Source organism: Nyctereutes procyonoides, unplaced genomic scaffold (genome assembly GCF_905146905.1).
Source record: "Nyctereutes procyonoides isolate TBG_1078 unplaced genomic scaffold, NYPRO_anot_genome, whole genome shotgun sequence".
Lineage (NCBI taxonomy): Eukaryota > Metazoa > Chordata > Mammalia > Carnivora > Canidae > Nyctereutes > Nyctereutes procyonoides.
This window is the reverse complement of record NW_026575125.1, coordinates 18,301,413-18,313,392: the sequence shown is the minus strand read 5'-3', so window position 1 is coordinate 18,313,392 and position 11,980 is coordinate 18,301,413. Positions and strand designations below refer to the sequence as shown.

General features: G+C 36.4%; 1 pseudogene; it reads left to right on the top strand.

The window, feature by feature from the left end:
• The first annotated feature begins 10,982 nt into the window (after window positions 1–10,982).
• Window positions 10,983–11,665, top strand: LOC129518415 (high mobility group protein B1-like; annotated as a pseudogene).
• The last annotated feature ends 315 nt before the right edge of the window (window positions 11,666–11,980 follow it).

Here is an 11,980-nt window from a genome sequence, read left to right as displayed (position 1 = left end):
ACTTTGCACCCTTAAATGTTTCTGTTCACAGTTTTCCTCTGCTTGTCAACAGGGCATGTGCACTTAACAGACTAAGAGTTGCGGGAAGAGCTCTGTAAACATAGCTTAATGATACATCAAAACTTAGTATTAAAAATGACGTGACAGGGATGCCTGGGTGGCTCAGCCGCTGAGTGTCTGTCTTCAGCTGAGGGCATGATCCTGGTCCAGGGATCGAGTCCCACATTGGGGTCTCCCTGCGAGGAGCCTGCTTCTCCCTCTCTCTGTGTCTCTCATGGATAAATAAATAAATTTTTTAAAAATTTTCTTTATTTATGTTAGTCACACACAGAGAGAGAGAGAGAGAGAGAGAGAGAGAGGCAGAGACATAGGCAGAGGGAGAAGCAGGCTCCATGCACCAGGAGCCCGACATGGGATTCGATCCCGGGTCTCCAGGATCGCGCCCTGGGCCAAAGGCAGGCGCTAAATCGCTGCGCCACCCAGGGTTCCCAATAAATTTTTTTAAATAAATAAAAATGACATAACAAATGTGGTTGAAAAAGAAGTGATAATTCCCCAATACTTAAATACATATAAAATAATATATGTTACATATATACATATATATAATTTGGGAATGAATATACCAACATTGAGGTTTTAAACTCACATTTTCCATTTTCAACAGAGTATCCAGTGAACTAATCATGTTTCCAATAATAGATATCTAAAATAACTTCCCAGAAATCCCTGTGACTGGATCAAAATATCCCAAGTGAGATGAGATGCTTGCAAGTAAGTTCTTTTAAAATTCAGATCAGTTTAACAGTTCTTATGAACATTTATGATATTGAGGCCTCAGAGATGTGGTCATTATGTGCGTTGTTTAGCTTTTGCCTAAACATTATGTCCCGTGGGAGCTCCTTTTGGGTTATGATTAAGGAATGTAAGGACAGAAACAAAATTCTAGGTGACTTACTTGTATTCATATGAACTGGACTATCTATACATTTGTCTTAGCAGTAGCACTTGTCTTAGGTTCTGTCCTCCCTAAAGCAAAACCTAAGATAAGGATTTAAGTGCAAATAGTTTATTTGGGAGGTGGTCCCAGCCATTACTGCGAAGGAAGTGAGGAAATAAGATAGACAAAGGAAGGAAGCCAGTACAGGCTGCAGCATGAACAGGCTCCCACTGAGGGTAGCTGGACATAATACCACGGAGAATTGGTGGGAGACAGTGAGAACACCTCATAGCTGTCCGACCCAAGAGCCAGGAAGGCTCATGGCACTCACCTGTCAATTCTGTTACCATTTATAAATGGATGACTATTCCTAGAGACCAGAGTTTCCAGAGTGGGCCTGCCCTATGTACCACTTGAATGAGCTCCTGTGGCTAGAGACTGCCCTCTGGCAGAGACATAGGTACTTGCAGTAAGATGCCCTTGGTACATGAGGGGAATGCTGACAGCATCTGCAGTGGCACTATTATTCCCCAAAGTAGTAGCATGAAGCCCGTAAATGAAAAATTCAAATGGTGGGTCAGAGTTTTAGATCATAAATGTGAAATCCAAGTTCCAGCAACTGCCTTTTTAAAAAGAAAAGAAACCATTATTTTCCAAATATTTCTCAAAACAGCTGTTGATACAAGAAAATCTATAGAACCCTTGTAAATAGATTTCCTCACCATTTTTTCCAGCTAAACTTGTTGTATGCTAGCTCAGATTAAACAGAAAGCGTCACTGGTTCTGACTTGCTTTTGTCAATTTGCTGATGGCCTGGGGTGCTTCATTTACACATGCACTTTATAACTGAAAGAGTGGTCCTTGGAGAGGAGTCTTGGCAATCATTTTAATTAACAGGAACTTGAAGACTTGTTTTTTCTTTCGTCACCCCCATAACCCTAATGAACCAGAGATAAGCTTCTAAGGTTTTGCCCCAAAGGTTTCCCAGCTGGCAGCTGATCAAAACGAGAAGAGGTAATAATACTAGACAACTATTTCATACTCAGGCTGATTTTTAAACTGTTCATTGCAGTCCAGCTAAGAGGGGAAGGAAGGTCCATGGTTACTAGAATCACTCATAACTTGCTTACAATACTGTTTGATCTTACTCTGAAACCACAAAGATTTTAGGGAAAAATCATTCATGTGTGTCCAGGAAATAAACTTTTTTTAAAAAAGGTCTTTACTCTCCAATGCTTATCTCTTCAAAACTATTCTTAATAACTATCCTTTATCCTTTTTGTCTCACAGTTAGAGAAATACTTAAATATGCACCTTTTAAAAACTGAACAAGGGCAGCCCCGGTGGCTCAGCGGTTTAGCGCCGCCTTCAGCCCAGGGCGTGATCCTGGAGACCTGGGATGGAGTCCCACGTCGGGCTCCCTGCATGGAGCCTGCTTCTCCCTCTGCCTGTGTCTCTGCCTCCCTCTATCTATCTCTCATTAATAAATAAAATTTAAAAAAAATAAAAAATAAAAACTGGACAAAAACAGAACCACCACTGAGGTCATAAAGCATAAGATAGTAAGATAAAACATTCACATCTGTATACTTTTTTGCGATCGTATTTTCATTCTAGACCAAGTGTTTTGCTTTCATTTTGATGTGACTATGATGATTTTGGTTGTTTTGTTTTGATTTGTTTTGTTTTGTTTTAGGGTGATAGGTTTCCTCTCTTGCTTTCTCTCACTTTCTTTTGGCCAGTCTTAGGCCAACTCTTGGAATGGATTCAGAAGTTCCAAGAAAACGAAGCATTGTATGTCAGTGTAGGTGAGTACATTCTCATTCTCTAAACTTGCCGAAACACCTGTACCCTGTGTGGGGCAGTACTGGGAGGAGATGGTAAGGGGTAAAAGACTGATATGAGACATAGAGCCCTACCTACTGAGCCCTTTCTTTCAGCACAAGGCTTTCACATGAGCCTTTTGTAATCATTCTTTTGTTTCCCAGAAGCAACTTGTCTACTGCTGTATATTCAGTAACTAGTATCATTTTAGAGATGCTCTTTTTACTTGCAAGTCAGATGGCACATTTAAAATCATCTCCTCTTGTAAAATGCCATGATAGAGAGCGTTATATAAATTCAAGGCATGTATAATACTATGCACAATTCTTATTGAATAAAAATAGATCTTAGCATTATAGTGTCTACACGATCCCATAACAATCCATGAAATATGAAACACTCAGGTGGTTAGAGAAGTTGTTTCAGCTCCATTAAACTAAGCATCCATTCTACAGATAAATCATTTAGGTGTTTGCACTATTTTTGCATTTGGTCTGGTGACTTAGCTTCATGGCAATAAAGCCCCGGAACCCCACTGAATCTCTCAGAACGTTGCATTTATATCTGAGGAACAACATGCTCTTCAAGTTACTTTTCCAAAATTTCTATAATGGTTAGCTTAGACCTTGTCTATAATTACAGGTCCACATTAATTGATCACCGAAAAAATAATACCAGGCTTATTTAATGAGGAAATGTTTAAAACAGATCTTTGTGACTAATCTAAAATATTAAATAATGCAAAGTCATGCCAAACTTGAGTTTTCTGGAAATAAAAAGTCTGTTCTTCATGAAAATAATTCGAAAAAAATTTTTGGACCATCTAACAAGATGCATTGCCAGACATTAAATTTTATCAACTTGACGAGGTTCAATGGTTATTCTTTTTTATTTTTTTTTGTCTACTCCACTTCTCTTTAAGTGTTTCAAGCCTGCATGGATTTCCTTGGCATCTTGGCATGTGTCTTTTCCAGCATAGTCTGATGGTACTGCTGTGAAATGTGATTAGGGAATTTAGAGAGTGAAGGAAGTTGGCTAAAGGTCATTACCAATTAGATGGAAACTCAAGGCTACTGAGCTACTCAAATAGAGTCATGAATAATTGTCCAAACTTTTCAAAAGATATTTAGAATGTAATTTCTTTGTGGATTTTCATTAAATTGAAAAATGGCAGAAGTATTAAGTCTGTCTGGACACTGAAATACACATACTTTCACAGCAAGGCAATTTCCTAAAATCAGGGAGGAGTTGGGGAATGGACTGATGTTGTAGCAGGGTTATAGTGGAGCCATCTCCTGAGACCAGGGCTTTCCTTAACCTAATGGTGGGGGAAGATTAGGTTCTTTGCTTGTTTTTCTAATGGGCTGATATAAAATACTAATTTGCCCCAATTTAAAATTATATTGCATATATTCCCTGTGAGCATATAAGTGTATAATAGCAATTTAATTGTTCTGAAAGGTAAAATGCAGCATAAACAACTATACACAAAATTGGATCTTTTTCTCATGTAATACTTTAATTACAGTCATTTTAACACTTTCACCAATCGCATCCTCTGTTTTTCTCAAAAGCAATAATATTATACATAAATAATTCAAGCAAAGATGTGACCATGTAGGTCTAGAAACATCTGACGGGTTTTAGTGAGCCCAGAATGAAAAATGCTTAGTATTTATTATTAAACCCTATAATCCAAAGTGAAAATATAGTAATGTAAGGCATTAGCATTAAAAAGGAAAAGATAAGCCAATCCCAAGAGAAGAAATTGCTTCACTTGGACTAGACACAGTGAGTGGGAAAATGAAAGAGTCAAAGAAGTACCATAAAATCCTCCATTAGAAATTAGACATCTCAGGGTACCTGGGTTGGCTCAGACAATTCAGCATCCTACTCTTGGTTTCAACTCTGGTCATGATCTCAGGGTCATGGGATCAAGCCCTGCATCAGACTCCATGCTCAGCAGGTTGTCTGTTTGAGATTCTTTCCCTTTGCTTCTCCTCCCCTTCTCTTTGTCTCTCTTTCTCTCTCAAATTCTCAAATAAATCTTAAAAAAAAGAAAAGAAGAAATTGGAAATCTGAAGCTTATACAATGATCATGATTTGGCCCAAATCACAAACAATAAGAGTCTATGATGAGGATGAAAAATCGTAGATCAGTTTTTTCCCGTTTCTAAGTTATAGAATGCCTTGTAAAATTAGGCTGTGTTGTGCCTCAGAAATGCAATGAAGTGTCCAAACACATCTGAGCTGGAACTTCTAAAGAAGATAAAGCAGTCAAATGCATCCATAGAAAATAGAAAAAACTAAATTACATATCCATTTTGTGAAAGGAACTCTTCAGCAGCTATGAATCATAAGATGAAAATTAGTTCTGTTTAACCGCAAGAAAACTAAATCCAAATGAAACTAATTTAGTGTTGTCATTTTTACACATTAAACAAATATTAAAGAAACAATCAACAGAGTGAAAAGGCAGTCTATCGAATGGAAAAAGTAACTTGCAAACCAAATAGCCAAGAAGAGGTTAATATCAAAAAATTGAGAAGGCACGCCTATAACTCAGTAGCAAGATTAAAACAACTCAATTTAAAAATGGGTTAAAGAACTGAATTCACATTTCTCTAAAGAAGGCTTAACAAATGACCAGTAGGTATATGGAAAAGTGCTCAATATCACTAATCAGGGAAATGCAAAAAAAAAAAACCAGTAAGATATTACCTTATATCAGTTAGGAGGGCCATTATAAAAAAATACGTGTTGGGGGATCCCTGGGTGGCTCAGCGGTTTAGCTCCTGCCTTCGGCCCAGGGCATGATCCTGGAGTCCCGGGATCGAGTCCCACATCAGGCTCCCTGCGTGAAGCCTGCTTCTCCCTCTACCTGTCTGCCTCTCTCTCTGTGCCTCTCATGAATAAATAAATAAAATCTTTTAAAAAAATAAGTGTTGGAAAGATATGGAGAAATTGGAAAACTTGTGCGCTGTAGGCATGAATGTAAAATGGTATAGCCACTCTAGAAAAACCATACGGAGGTTCCTCAAAAAATTAAAAATAAAACTACCATATGATCTAGCAATCCCACTTCTGGTTATTTATCCAAAAGAACTGAAATCAAGATCTTGAAGAAATATTTGGACTTCCATACTTATTGCAGCATTAATCACAGTAGCCAAGATAGGAAAGCAACCTAAATGTCCATCAACAGATGAATGGATAAAGAAAATGTGGTATATACATACAATGGAATATTATTCAGCATTAAAAAAAATCGATGAAATCCCAGAGTGCCTGGGTGGCTCAGTCTGTTGAGCATCTGACTTCGGCTCAGGTCATGATCTCAGGGTCCTGGGATCGAGCCCCGTGTCAGGCTCAGCACTCAGTAGGGAATCTGCTGCTCCTTCTCCCTCTGCCCCTCCCTACCCCCGGTTGTGTTTTCACTCTCTCAAATAAATAAGATCTTTTCAAAGATGAATGGAATCCCATCATATACAACAGTAATATCAATTAACCTTAAAGACATAAGCTAAGTGAAATGAAACAATAACAGAAGGATAAATACCATGTGATTCTGTTTATATGAGGTATATACGCTAGTCAAACTTCTAGAAGCAGAACATAGAATGGCAGTTATCAGAAGCTAGGCAAAGGGGAAATGGGGAGTTCACCGGGTATACAGTTTCATTTATGCAAGCAAATAAATTCTACAGATGTGCTTTATAACATTGTTCCTGTATTTAATAGTACTTTGCTGTACACTTAAAAATTGAAGAGGGTAAATCTTACATGTTTTAGCCACAATAAAAAGAAAACATTTTTAAGTCCATTCATTTCATCCTGTTTTGAGATGTTGTGTCACTAGGACATACAAATTTACTGGCACATAAATGTAGGAAGAAGATGAATATCACTGTGATTGGGGAAAAAGGCGTGATAGAATATACCCGATTATTTAGTTTGCCTTCTTCGTTTTATAAGAAACCAAGTTATTTTTAAACTTTTTATTAAAGTATGACATATATGCAAAATCAGAAATAAACAAGTGAACTGTTACAAAGTTAGCACACCCTAGTCACTACCACTCAGATCAAGAAAACAAATTATGTGCCTCCAAAAGCCACCATCATGCCTCCTCTCAATCCAGGACCCATTTATCCCCCAAATGGTAACTTTTTCTATAGCTGATGCACATTTGGTGATGGTTTTTTCCTTAAATCTTAGTCATTTAAAATAAAACTGCTATAAACTTCTGAACATTTCTGGTACAAATGTGTATACATGTCTATTGGTTATGTGCCTAAGAGAAGCATTTCTGGGTTGGGAGACATGCATGTATTCAACTTTGGTAAACACAGAGTTTTCCAAAGTCATTGAACCAATTAAATCTCCTGCCAGTCATGTATGAATATTTTCCTTGCTCTATATTCTGGCCTACATTAGATATTTTCAGGGCTTTTGGATTTTTAGTTGTTCTGGTAGATCTTTAGATGTTTCGTTCACCTTTTTCCAAGTTAGTTTACCATTTGGATATCATTTTATAAAGTGCTTATATGAGACTCCTGCCTGTTTTTCTGTTAGGTGGCATTCTTTTTTATTTAAACAATTCACTTTAACTAAAAAAAAAAAAATCACCAACAGTTCACTCCTTCCTCCCACATGTAAGAGATTTTAGAATCCACATGTAAGGAAGATTCATACAGTATTTGTCTTTCTCTTTCTGACTTCACTTAGCATAATGCCCTCAAGGTCCATCCATGTTGTTGTAAATAGAAGATTTTATTCTTTTTTATGGCTGAATAATACTGTGTATAGAGAGCACAATTTCTTTATCCGTTCATCTATCAGTGAACTTAGGTATTTCCATACCTTGTCTAGTGTAAATAATGCTGCAGTGAACATAGGGGTGCATATGTCTTTTTGAGGTACTGTCTTTTGTTTTCTTGGGATACATACCCAGAACTAGAATTGCTAGATCATATGGTACTTCTTCCAGTTTTATGGTTTTGTGTCTTACATTTAAGTCTTTAATCCATTTTTAATTACCTTCTGCATATGGTATAAGTTTAATTCTTTTGCATATAGCTGTCCAGTTTTCCCAACATTTGTGGAAGAGACTTTCCCCTCATTGAACATTCTTGGCTCCTTTGTCATAAATTGATGATTTATGCATCGATTTGTTTCCGGACTCTCTATTCCCTTCCATTAATCTATATTTCTATTTTATGACAATACACACTGTTTTGACTACTATAGCTTTGTGATATGGTTTGAAATCATGGAGTGTGATGTCTCCACCTTTGTTCTTCTTTCAAGATTTCTTTGGTTCTTTGAGGTTTTTTGTGCTTCCATACAAATTTTAGAATTATTTGTTCTGTTTTGTTGAAAAATTTCATTGAAATTTTGATATGGATTGCATTGAATCTGTAGATTGCTTTGGGTAATATGAGCAATACTGATTCTTCTAATCTGTGAGCATGGAATAGCTTTCCATTTATTTGTGTCTTCTTCAGTTACTTTCATTAACGTCTTATGGGTTTCAATATACAGGTCTTTAACCACGTTGGTTAAATTTTTTCCTAGGTATTTTATTCATTTGATGCCATTGTAAATGGGATTGTTTTTTTAATTTCTATGATACTTTGTTATTAGGGTATAGAAATGCAACTGATTTTTGCATATTGATTTTGTATCCTGCAACTTTACTGAATCCGTTTGTTATTTCTGACAGTTTCTTTAATGGAGGCATAATTAACATGCAGTATATTAGTTTCAGGTGTACAATATAATGATTCAACAATTCCGTGCATTACTGAGTGTTCATTATAAGTGTACTCTTAATTTTCTTTATCTCTTTCACCCATTCCCCCTAACCACCCCGCCTCTGACAACTACCAGTTTGTTCTCTGTATTTAGAGTGTGGGTTTTTTTTGGGGGGGGTCTCTTTTTTCCCTTCATTGGCTCATTTCTTTCTTAAATTTCACATATGAGTGAAATTAGACGGTATTTATCTTTGTCTGACTTATTTCACTGAGCATTATAGTGTCTAGGTCCATCCATGTTGTTGCAAATGGCAAGATCTCAACTTTTTTATGACTAATATTTCATTATACACATGCATGTGTGCATGCGTGTGCGTGCAGGCATGTGCACACACACACACACATCCCACATCTTCTTTTCCATTCATGTACCAATCAACTCTTGGGTTGCTTTTATATCTTGGCTATTACAAATAATGCTGCAGTAAACAAAGGGGTGCATATATCTTTTCGAGTTAGTGGGTTTTGTGTGGGGTTTTTTGGGTAGATACCCAGTAGTGTAATTACTGAATCCTATGGTAATTCTATTATTTTTAACTTTTCGAGGAACCTCCATATTCTTTTCAACAGTAGCTGTATCAGTTTGCATCCACACCAAAGGTATATGAGGGTCCCTTTATCTCGACATCCTTGACAACACTTGCTATTTCTCTCTTTTTGCAAAAGCTTTTTATTTTGGCATAGTCCCAATAGTTTAATTTTGTTTTTCTTTCCCTGTCCTGAGGAGACATCACTTCTAGTTTTTGGTCAAGTTTTTAGGGTTTTCTATATGCAGTATCATGTCATCTGCAAATGGTTAAAGTTTTATTTCTTCCTAATATGGATTTTTTTTTGTCTGACTTCTAGTACCATCTTAAAATGATAAGAGTGTACATCCTTGTTTTGTTCTTGATCTTAGAGAGAAAATTCTCAGTTTTCCACCATTGAGGATGATGTTAGCTGGGGCTTTTTCATATATGGCCTTTATTATGTTAAGGCATAATTCCTCTAAACAAACTTTAGAGGTTTTATGATGAATGGTTGTTGTACTTTGTCAAATGCATTTTCTGCATCTTTTGTGATGATCATGTATATGGTTTCTATCTTTTTCTTGTTAATATTATGTATCACGTGAATTTGTGAAATCTGAACTACGTTTGCATCCCAGGAATACATACCAGTTGATTGTGGTAAATGATTTTCTTAATGTATTGTTGGATTTGATTTGCTAATATTTTGTTGAGGATTTTTGCATCTATGCTCATCAGAAATACTAGCCTGTATAGTTCTAGCAGTTTTTTGGTGGAGGATTTAGGGTTTTTCACATATAATAAATAACATGTCATCTATAAATAGTGACAATTTTATTTCTTTCTAATTTGGGTGTCTTTTATTTTTATTTTTTTATTTTATTTTATTTTATTTTATTTTATTTTATTTATTTATTGTCTATCTGATCTGGCTAGGACTTACTCTGTTGAATAAAAGTGACAAAAGTGAGCATTTTTATATTGTTACTGATCTTAGAGGAAGGGCTTTCAGCTTTTTGCCATTGAATATGATGTTAGCTGTGCAGTTGTCACATATGGCCTTTATTATGTTGAGGTATGTTCTCTTTATACCCACTTTGTTGAGTTTTTATTATGAACAGATGTTGAATTTTGTAAATGCCTTTTGTGCATCTATTAAAATGATCATATGATATTTATCCTTCGTTTTGTGGGGTAGCACATTGATTTGCTGATGTTGACCATTGTTGCATCCTTATCTTTCTTTTTATTGATCTGCAGATGTTAATTTTGGATTCTGGATATAAGCCTTTTGTTGGAGATACATATAAATTTCTTCTCACTGGCTAGCCTTTCTACTCTCTTACTATTTTCTTTTTATGAATAGAACCCTTTGCTTTTAATGTGGTTCAACTTATTATTTCCCTTATGGTTAGTGATTTTTGCATCTTTTTAACAAAACTTTTGCCTACTCAAATGTCATGAAAATATTTTATATATTCTTCTAGAAAGTTTGTTTTACCTTTCAGATTTAGACCTACATGCACCTAGAATTGATTCTTTGTTTTGGTCTGAGGTAGGGGCAATGTTTTTCTTGTACATATGGCTATTTAGATATATGAATATATAATTGTTACAGTACCATTTACTGAAATGACAATCTTTTCCCATTATTCTGGATGGCCAACTTTGTTTTATATCAATTATTCATGTATATGAATCAATTCTAAATTCTGTCTCCTGTTCAAGTTATCTATATTCTAGCACTAATAGCAAGCTTTATTAAGATAGCTTTAAAATAATGCTGGCAACAGCCATTGCAGTACACTGAGCTCCACAGAGACAGCGCCAGGGCAAGTGAGAGCCAGATGGGCACTGGGCAACTCTGAGCCTTGCTGGGGAAAATAATTAAACATGGGCAAAGGAGATCCTAAGAAGCTGAGAGGCAAAATGTCATCATATGCATTCTTTTTTGCAAACTTGCCAAGAGGAGCACAAGAAGAAACACCCAGATGCTTCAGTCACCTTCTCTGAGTTTTCTAAGAAGTGCTCAGAGATGTGGAAGATCATGTCTGCTAAAGACAAAGGAACATTTGAAGACATGGCCAAGGCGGACAAGGCCCATTATGAAAGAGAAATGAAAATTTATATTCCCCCTAAAGGGGAAACAAAAGAAGAAATTCAAGGACCCCAATGTACACTTGGTGCTCACTTCAGTAGCACATATACCAATGCACCTAAGGGGCCTCCTTCGGCCTTTTTCTTGTTTTGTTCTGAGTATTACCTAAAAGTCAAAGGGGAACATCCCAGCCTATGCATTGATGATGTTGCAAAGACACTGGTAGAGATGTGGAATAAAACTGCTGCAGATAACAAGCAGCCTCATGAAAAGAAGGCTGCTGAGCTGAAGGAAAAATATGAAAAGGATATTGCTGCATCCCGAGCTAAAGGAAAACCTGATGTGGCAAAAAAAAAAAAAAAAAAGAAAAAAAGAAAAAAAAAGAGTCATCAAGGCTGAAAAAAGCAAGCAAAAAAAGCAAGAGGAAGAAGACGAGGAAGAGGACGAGGATGAGGAGAAAAAGGATGATGATGAATAAGTTGGTTCTAGAGCATTTTTTCTTGTCTATAAAGCATGTAACCCCCACTCTGCATGCAACTCACTCCTTTTAAAGAAAAAAACTGAAATGTAAGGCTGTGTAAGATTTGTTTTTAAACAGTATGGTGTCTTTTTTTTTTTTGTACACTAACACACTGCCAAATGTGTCTTTACGTAGCCCTGTCCTGGTGGTATTTTTCAGCAGCCACTAACCTTGCCTGGGACAGTGTAGGGCTTGTAACTTGGTGCAGAAATTTAAAGCAGGTTCTTGTTGGTGCCCAGCAGAAATTAGTTACATATGGGGATGGCAGTTTTT